Raw genomic sequence first — 9,590 nt, 5'->3', positions numbered from 1 at the left:
CCAACACACATAATTTGAGAGCCAAGGAACACTTTACAGTAGGACAAGTGTCACATGCAAGGACAAACCACGGCCTGTTTCTGGGCCTGCAGGCCTCTCTGCCTGCTTATGCTCAGCCCCGCCCCCGGCCTTCCCCCATCACCCCCTGGACCTTGTTCCAACATTAAGAATTTGGACCAGAACAGAGAGGGAAAAACACTAACCAGTTTCCTAACAACACATTTCTCTCAACCACCCAGACTCAGCAGGGCCAAAATGAATGGCAACACCATCAATTTGTAGAGCTGAGAGCCCTGGAGTTTCTCGCTGAGTCCAGAGCAGCATCAAGCAAGGGGAGTCCCTGCCCCCAGCCCCGCACCAACTGGGCACTGCAGTGCAGGGCCAATTCAGACACAACCAGATGGGCAAGTCCAGAGTGTGGTGCTGACTGCATGGTATTACCATGTGCTGGTCTCTTGGTCACTTTCCTCTCGAAAGCCCAGTCTGGACAGGCCTCCTGCCCAAAGGGGATCAGGTGCTGGAGGATGTCCACCTGGAAGATGTCCTTCCTGCCTCTCCCAGGGACGGGCTGCAGCAGCCAGCGGGGGTTGGCCAGCGCAGTCATGTACTCTGTCGCAGGTTGGGTAGCAGGGCTTGATTCTCCAGCTCCTGCACCTGGTTGGGACCTAGGTTTTCTAGGCACAGCAAAGTGCCCCCAATGACCACAAGACCTGCGTGCAAAGACAGGACACAGAATGAGAACAAGGTCATTCAAAGTTGCACCTTCTTGAGACTAAGACTGTATCATAGAGGGAACCTGAGGTGAACTGGGTCCTCTGGCTGAGGGCTCACCTCGGCAAAGGGAACTCGGGGCGAGGCCAAGCGAGGGAGGGTGTGAAATGAAAGGGAGAGGCCTGGTGCTCCAGGAATGCACCAGGACACGGGCAGCTTTCAGTCTGCCCACTGCAGGCCGCAGGGACAGAGCATGAGGTCCACAGCGGGGGCCAGCAGACATCAGGTCCCCAAGGGATTTACCAGCAGACAGGCATTGCTGTGGGGCCTTATCCCTGGAGAGTCAGGGGACTTGTTCAGGCCCAGCTTCAGGCGATGTGGGGATGGAACCCAGGCTGGGTGCTTTACTACTTCTCATGGTCTCTGCCAGGCACACAGACACACATGTGGGGACACACACATACACACAGACAAGTGCCATGTGCAGTCCTGGATGCTCCACTGCCTCAAGCACAAAAGGGGACTGAGGCCCAGAGTGGTGATCAGGCACCTTGTGCCACCAGTTCCCAGCCCATGGACCCTTGCTGTCCCTCTGAAGAAACCTCAGCCCCCACGCCCAACCCTGCCAACTAGTTCAACAGAAAACAAACAAGTACTACCCAGCTGAGATTCAGGGCAGTGCCAGGGCCCATGTGGGCAGCAGGGGGCAGGGTGTCACTATCCCACAATCACTCCATGGCCGAACTTTTCCCCAGCAAGGCCTGGATCTGTGTGGGGCTCATTCTGAGCCTCCGCTCCAGCAGCTCCCACTAGGCTGAGTCTTTCCAGTCCTGGTACACCATGTGAATGGCCAGTGTACAGTGCCGGTGACCATGTAGCACGGGCCACCATGGCATCTCCAGGTTCTTGACACCATTTAAAACGAAACCCACATAAGGCTGTCGGAAGAACAGATAGCCGAACTTCATCTCCCAGGGCTCCTAGGGCTCCCAGGGCCTCATGTGGCTGCGGAAACACAAAACCACAAAGGTCAGGAGTGTGATTCAGTGGCCTGCAAGCTCACAGCCCTGGGCTGGACCTCAGCCCCACGAGCCCGAGCATCCTCCAAATCTGTTGACACAGAATGCAGGGGTCAGAGAGAGCTGGCTCATTCCATCCGTCTCCACAGAGTCCACTGATAGGGGGGTGGTGACCCAAAGGACCCATCCATTACATGCAGTCTGTGGGTAGGTCAGCAAGGAGGGTGGGACAGTGGGAGAGAGGCACAAGGTGAGTTCCAAGACAGAGAGCCCTGAAACCCTGCGAGCACAGAAAAGGGAGGGCAAGCCCCCTGGTTTCACAGCCCAGAGGGCTCTGGTCCTCTCCCAGCACAGACAGGCATTGTCCTGGGCTTGGCTTCCCCCACTCCCTGCCACCATCCCACCCTTCAGCTCCACAACCTCATCACTGCCCATGCTCTGCAGATCCCCCATCTTAGCCCAGGGATGCTAAGGGCATATCCATGCTAACCAATCTGGACTCGGCCCTGGGGCACCCTGGACCTCAGATGGCCCTGCCAAGTGTCTTCCCCATGCCTTTGGGAGCCACCTTCCTCCTAGCCCTTCCCATACCACTGCCTCCACTGTCAGCAGATGCCCCGGCCCCTGCCCAGAGCCTCGAGAAAGAACCAAGGAGAACAGAAACTAATGGGATGGGTGCACTCCATGTCATTACCAGGGCCTGGGATGGCACCATTCAGGAATGACAGAATTCAGACCTCAAATAATACACTAGGTTACCATCACCTCATTCAATGCCTGACGTGGCACTGAGGCATAGACTGCAGGGGACCTGAACACACACATCTCCATTCGCACTTCTTTCCGTGTACCTGGATGGGGGTCCCCGTTCACTGGAGGGAGCTGGAGGCAGAGGAGCAGAGCCATGAGCCTGAACCTCAGCAGGGTCTCAGCACCTCGCAAGGGGCCTCCATTTCCACATGGCTATGAGGACAGGAACAAAGTCCCAGGGGCACCCAACCCAGGGCCTTTTGGGCCTTTCCTTCATTTGGCACAGCAGAGCCACAGTTCTCACAGGCCCACAAGGTCCCACATGATCTGGCTCCTACCCTACTGGCCTGCTCTCCTCGCCCCTGGATTCACCTCCGGTAGCCATGAAGGCCATCCTTCCATCCTTGGAACCTTCCAGTGTGTTCCTACCTCAGACCCTTTGCAGGGTGTGAGGACTCACATCGCACCTCAGTGTGACCTTACAGACAAAGGAAAGTTCTTCACAGAGCTGATGGGGGTCAAGGGAGCTCATTAGGATGGACCCTCCTCTAACAGGATGGCTGTCCCCATACAAAGAACATATTTAGAGACAGACAGGAACACGGGGAAAGTGGGGTGAGGAGGAAGGCGGAGCTCTCCAAGCCTAGACACACCCACCAAGGCCAGCAATGCCCTGGGAGTGAGGGGGGAGAGATAGGACAGACTCTACAGCCCTCGTGAGAGCCAAAGTCAGCTGACATCTCGACCTCGGCTGCCGAGCCTCCTGAACCAACACGGTTCCTAGTATGAGCCACCCGGTGCAATCCTGATGTGACTGCTGGCAAATGAAGCCAGAGGGCCAGCCCTGTCGGGACATCTCTCCACAGGGGTAAAGGGGGAGTGGGGGATGGCTTCTCCACTCCCGGCACCTCGAGCACACTCCTCCACATCTGCAAAATTCATGTGTCTGTTTTCACCCTTACATGGTGTCTGTTTACACCTCCCATTGTCGGGGGTCCCACAATTTACTGATGCTTCCCTCCTGATGGAAGGGAAGGGAAAACTCATTATGCCAATATAGCCACTCCATGTGACCACACACTCACTGAAGAACCATGCAGGAAGCGGCCCAGTGCACATGGCACACACCCGAGGTGCTGACACATGCCAGCAAACGGCCTTCCACAAAGGCTTCCCCTGTTTCCACTCCACCAACCACAGGCAAGGGGGTCATGTCCTCGTGCACTGCCTGGTCCCGAGCATCATCATTCGGATGAACGTTTGCCCATGTGCTGGGTGACAAAGGGTTACACTGTTCATTGGGTCTGGCTTGGTTACAAGGCTGGCCCTTGGGACTTTGCCATTGCTATGTCTTCTACTAGGGTATGTGACTGGATTCCATGCTTGTCCAGTTTGTGCCTTTCAGTATCTCAGCAAACCCAATCCCTTCCTCCTGAGAGCCTCTGAATCTCACCTGTGTGGGTGGAATCCCTGAGCAAGAAGTGGCTGTAAGCACTCCTATGGCCTGAAGCAGAAGGTGCCTTCTTGGTGGCCAGAGGAGAAAACACTCTTCTGCTTGCTTGACTGGGCATCTTCACCTGCACGAGGACCAGAGGAACAGGGAGAAAGTCACCAGTGACAATACAGCAATCTTGGACAACAAGCCACCACCGTCTTCTCCTCACCGGGGGCCTCAGACAACGGGGTCCCAGGAGGGCCCAACTCATGAGAAACACACGTGCAGGTTCCCTCAGCGTGGGTTCTGCTCATCACAGCAGCTGGCCTGTCCTCACCGGGCTGGGACAGGGACCCCACGATGTCTCAGTCTGTAGCACATAAACCCATACCCCAGGAGTGATTGTGATTTACAGCCCAGGAGACCCCGCAAAGAACAAGAGAAAATGACTCCTCCCCTCACACTGCCACTCTGGAAGGTTCCGGGAGCCGCAACAGTCAGTGGGCCGCCCTCCATGGACTCCTGGTTGGGCCCCACCAGGAGGGGAACTGTGGACAAGCAGCTGAGCCCTGCAGGGTCGGGGTGAGGGGGGCGACTTCCAGCGGGAGGGTGGGGCTAGTGTTAGGTCATAGTCCAGGGGCGGGGTAAGAGGTTGGATGGCAGGTCTGGGGCATCTTCCCATGTGTCCCAGGGCATGGCTGGGATGCACACGTGGAAAGAAAGCAGTGGTGGTGGGGGTACTGTGGCTGTGGAGGGGGCCAGAAGGTCCAGCTTGGCCTCCTGGCAGATGCTCCTAGTCCCAGAGACTGGAAATCCCTGCATGGAGGTACCGTCTACGCACAAGGCAGGTCCCGCCTTCCTGCAAGCAGAGCAAGTCATGGGCACTTTGGGATGGTTGGGCTGCGGCCACCAGGCAGGACAGTGGTCCGCCACTAGGACCGAGACAGCTGACAGCACTGGCTGGCTTCAGTAGCATCGTGCCCACAAACACTGACACCTGTCATTTCCGGTGTGTATGGCTGCCATTACTCACATAGGCACGCAGTTACAAAGATACACAAGTACGAACAAAGGTGCATTCCCTCACCGGCCCTGTCCGCTAGGAGACAAACTAAGATCCGTCAGGCTCTGAGGCACCTGGAAGGTCAGGCCGGGAGGAGCCTCGAGACCAGCAGCCTAAAGCAAGACCCAGAGGAGGACCAGGAAGTGAGCGGCCTGGTGGAAGAGAGGGGGAGGAGGTGGGAGGAGCAGTGTGGGAGGAAGAGTGTCGGAAAGATGGAGCTGAGGTGGAGAGTCTGGAGAAGGACTCAACTCAAGGCTGGGGCAGGGCGGGACTGGGACAGAAAGGGGCTAGGCTGCGGCTGGGGCTGGGGCGGGGTTTGGGCATGGCTCTGGGTGGGGTGGAGCCACCAGAGGCAGGGCGTGGCTGACAAGGATGGAGCTGTGGGCCCAGGAAACCCACGGAGAGTGGGCCTGTCCAGCTTCATGGCAGAGGCCAGACTGTGCCCTTTTGAGTCCTTGCCATAGGCGTCCAGTCCGTGAGAATCAGTGAGAGTCAAAGTGACCATGACCCAGTGTCTTCAGTGACTGCATCTGAGCTTCAGAGTGGACCCCAGGCGCCAGGGAAGCAGAGAGAGGCACGACCTCTGGGTAGAGTTCCCCATCTCTGGGCTGAAAACCCAGGCTGTCTCCCCTCCAAGCCACCCTGGGACTGTTGGCCCAGTGCTGAGCAACAGTCTATCTGTTTTTTTGCAGATGCGGAAGAAAATCCTCCCTGTGTTACCTGCTGCCCCTGGGACCTGCGTTGTCTCCGAGAAAGGCAGCTTTGCCTTCAAAACTGTTTCCTGAACTCTTCCTCTTGTCTGGGGGCTCAGCCCACCCAGGGCAACCACCTGATTCTGCTCCTGACCGCCGCCCTGGCTGCTGTGTCCCTGCCTCCCAAGTGCCTGATCACAGTAAATGCTCCTCTTCCTGTCCCCACTGCTACTAGTTGAGCTCAGGCCTCATGGCCTGGGGCCAGTGCTGTCAGCCTAGGCTGCCCCCACCAGCTTGGACCCCTCTTGTCTCTCCTCTTCCACTATCGATTCTGTCGATGTGTGTCACATTGCACACACATCTGTCCTCAACCCTGGATGGGAAGTACAGCTGAGCCCAAGCCCCAACCCATCCATGGTGCCCTGGGGGGCTTCCTGTGGTCCCAGGTCTCCTTCCTCATTTCCCAGCACTCTGGATGGCTGCGCTGGCCCTGGGCTCTGTGCAGGGTACATCTGGGACCCCACACTTCAGATCATGCAGTTCCTGCCCCTGGACCACTGGCTCCTCTTGTCCTGACAACCTACTGTCCTCCTTCCAAGCACAGCTGTAACATCCCTTTTCCGTCTGCCCGAGTGTCACGTGCTTTCATCTGGTAGTTCTAGGGCACCCTGCATCTTCCTGTTGAAGCCTTTGCCCTGTTCTTCCATCCAGACTGTGGCTGCTGTGCACAAGTCTGGACTGCCAAGGGTCACCAAGTCCCAGGAAGGGAGGGTCGATGTCTCACTGGTTCCCATTAGCCAGGCACCCATGCGACTGCTGCCGTGGGAATGTTATTCCGAGCAGTACTTTCCCTTCTAGCATGCTCTCTCCTTGCAGAACTCTCCCGGCTATGAATTGAGGGGCAGAGGCTGCCTCCTGGATTTGAGGCCTCAGTGCTGCAGGGACCCGAGCGAATACCACACCCAATTCCCTCATGCTGGTGCCCCAATCCTTGCCCCAAGAGTGGTTATCAGCTACCTCCATACACCCCAGAACTTCCTGGTAGTGGTCTCAGATCATGAGGGAGGATCCTGTGAATGGTAGGTAGGCTGATGCTGTTCTTTCTGCATCCTGGTTATGAACTAGACCTTGCCCAGTGAACTGGACATCTATGATATGTGGCTGCTGATGGAGGCAGCTGTGAGGCCCTGCTCCGTGGCATTTCTCCACACCTGTCCCATCCCTGCTGCTGGCACCAGTTTTCCTCACGTGCCCAGATTTGTAGACCAATCCACAGGGGGTGCTGCCTCCCACCCCACCTGGGTCTCTGAGGCTTGGTGAGGGTTCTACTTTGCTCCTGTTGTGCGTTTGCAAACAGTGCTGACCTGGAAGGGCTTGACACAGATTCTTGGTTTCCCTCATGTCCTCCTTGGCCAATGTGGTTTCCTCTCTGAAATGCCTGTTGCCCATATCTCCACTGAGCTGTGTGTCCTTTCTGTGCTGAGTTGTGGGCACTTCTTTTGGGGTCTGGGAACTCATCCCGCCCTGGTGTTTGTATTGCAGATTCGTTCTCTTCTGTTTTCAGGCTAGCAATGGACTCAGTATTTGCCTGCTGTCTCGGAGCTGTAAGTGCCCCTCAGGTCAGCATGTGTCTGTCAGGTCCTTCCACTGGGGGTTGCCATCCACCCCCAGGCTTGGCACCTGGGGCAAGCAGTCCTCAGGGAGATGCTGCCCTGGTGACCAGCACTCTGCCCATGAGAGAGGGCTCCTTCACCTCCATGTCAGTTCCTCGGTCCCTGCCTAGATTTGGTTCTGGGCCTTGGACTCCCACACACGGGACAAACCCAGGGGCAGCTGTGTAGCTCCAGGAGGTCAACCAGACCTACTTCCCCTCTGTCCCCAGGGCAGCTCCCATTGACCACACCTATTTGCATACAGCCCAGATGGAGGGGCCAGCCTGAGAACCGGACGAGTTTCTGATTTCATCTCAGTTCTGCTGCAGTTCTTTGAGAGGACATGGCACACATATGACCTGTGGACACGGATGGCCACTCTGCTGCTGCTGCTCAGGGTACTGATTGCCTAGGGGATGGGGCACCACTCAGGGGGACCTGGGAAGCTTCTGTGAGCCATTGTTGCTGCCCTGCTCTCATTCACATCACAGGCCTTTACATCACGTTTGACACGGAAGTGGGAGATGCTGGTTTGCATGTGTCCATCACTCCCAAGCTCTGGGGTCTATGTGCTCTTCACTGTCCTCCATCTGGGCAGGATGTCCATGACCCAGGTGCCACGCCCACCAGCACTGGAGGGGACTTCCAGACACCAGGCTGCGTCTCACAGAATGGATCCAGCTGTTTAGTTTGCAAGGACAAGGAACAGGGAGGGCGGACTGGAGTGTGCATTGTCATCCCATACCCACCGTGAGAGGACTTCAGTGAGGGAATACTCGTGCTCTGGGTGGGAGACCTGTCCAGCTATCCTTTGAGTACTAGTGTGCCCACCATGGTGACTTGGCCAAGCACAGAGTGGGTGTGAGGGGTCAGGAGCAGAGGATGCCCATGAGTTGCCCCCAGAGGTGAGCAGGTTCTTCAGTTCATGAGCGGGGCGTGTATCCCCTCTCTTTTTCTGTGCATTTCTCTTTTACTCATTGTAGTTCATGCAGGGTTTCCGTTCAGCCTTACCATCTTTTCCTTACATCACACGTTCCCCTAGGTTCTGAAGGAGTCCTCAACAGATGTCTCACAAAGCCCTGGACCTGGCTTTGGGGGATATTGCATTCCAGGCCTCCAGGCCCTCGCAGCTCAAGACCGACTGATGAATCCTGGGGACTGGCCCTCTGTCCCTTGACCATTGAGCCCCTGTGCCCAGAAATCCCAGCCCAGGGGATCATCCCCAAGGGGCCACAGAGTCAGAGTTAACTGTGTCTCTCAAGTTGGTGTCAAGTTGGTGTCAAGTTGACCCTGTGTCTGGCAACCTCCACTCCTCTGGTGGTCCCACCTGCTTGTGTGGGTTCACCATCTCAGTGCCCGAGGTCCCTTTGGGAGGGGCTGGGGTTGTTCCCATGTCTGTTTGCTGTGGTGCTGCAGCGTCCTTCTCCCAGGGACCTTCCCCATCCCTGTTCCTCAGTTGCAGACCCGAGAACTGGCTCAGGTGCCCAACCTGGGCGAGGGATCTTGACCTGTTTACTGGGGTGGCTGCCTTTGGCCTCAGTGTCATTTTGGACTGTATCTTGGTTGGTTGCCCACCTATCAAAGCTCTGGGAGGCTGCGTTGTATGGACCACCTTCCCTCCTCTGTGGCTCCCGCCTCCTGGGAGGTGGCAGCCCTCATCATGGTCCCTGGCTCCTGGCAGCTCAGTGCAACCCCACGACCTCTGCTGCAGACCCTGGGCAGCAGGGATGGATGGAGGGGTGTGTCGTCAATCTCCTCCATCACCAGGCCTGGTAAGCCTGACCTGTGTTGTACAGTGACTTCACTCTGCTTGGCGGCCGGACAGTAGGTGACCAGCTCTTCCTATGCTTCCTTGGTTCTCATCATGGTAGTGCCGTGTGTCCTGCCACAGATCAGGGCAGCCAGCTCCCCTGCTTCCTGGGATGGAGGGCACCTGTGAGGGAGGCCTCTGGTCCAGTTTGCTCCCTTGAGGGTGGGGGCACCAGCCCTTTATGGGGTGGGAGAGGTGGGCTGCTGTTGCAGGCTCAGAAGTTCAGAGACGTCTTGGATGTCCCAGTCTTCTGGGGCCTGCCTCCCAGTCTCTCTGGCCTTCATGTCAGTGATGCATGTTTTCCCGAGAGGACATCCAATGCCAGTGGGTCAATCCTGCCTTGGTGGAACGTTCAGTGTCTTTGAGGTTCAGCCACACCTGTTGACTCCTGGGCTGATGTTTGTCCACTGCCTAAAGCTTTGTCAGCTGCTGGGAAGACTCTGCCTGCCCCAACATTG

The 9,590-nt window shown here is 57.0% G+C and overlaps 1 pseudogene; it reads right to left on the bottom strand.

The window, feature by feature from the left end:
- Positions 1-271: 271 nt before the first annotated feature.
- Positions 272-1,679, bottom strand: LOC129639976 (EOLA-like protein; annotated as a pseudogene).
- Between the last annotated feature and the right edge of the window lie 7,911 nt (positions 1,680-9,590).

Source organism: Bubalus kerabau, chromosome X, assembly GCF_029407905.1.
Source record: "Bubalus kerabau isolate K-KA32 ecotype Philippines breed swamp buffalo chromosome X, PCC_UOA_SB_1v2, whole genome shotgun sequence".
NCBI classification, from domain to species: domain Eukaryota; kingdom Metazoa; phylum Chordata; class Mammalia; order Artiodactyla; family Bovidae; genus Bubalus; species Bubalus kerabau.
The sequence above is the reverse complement of the archived record's forward strand: the minus strand, read 5'-3'. Positions and strand labels throughout refer to the sequence as shown.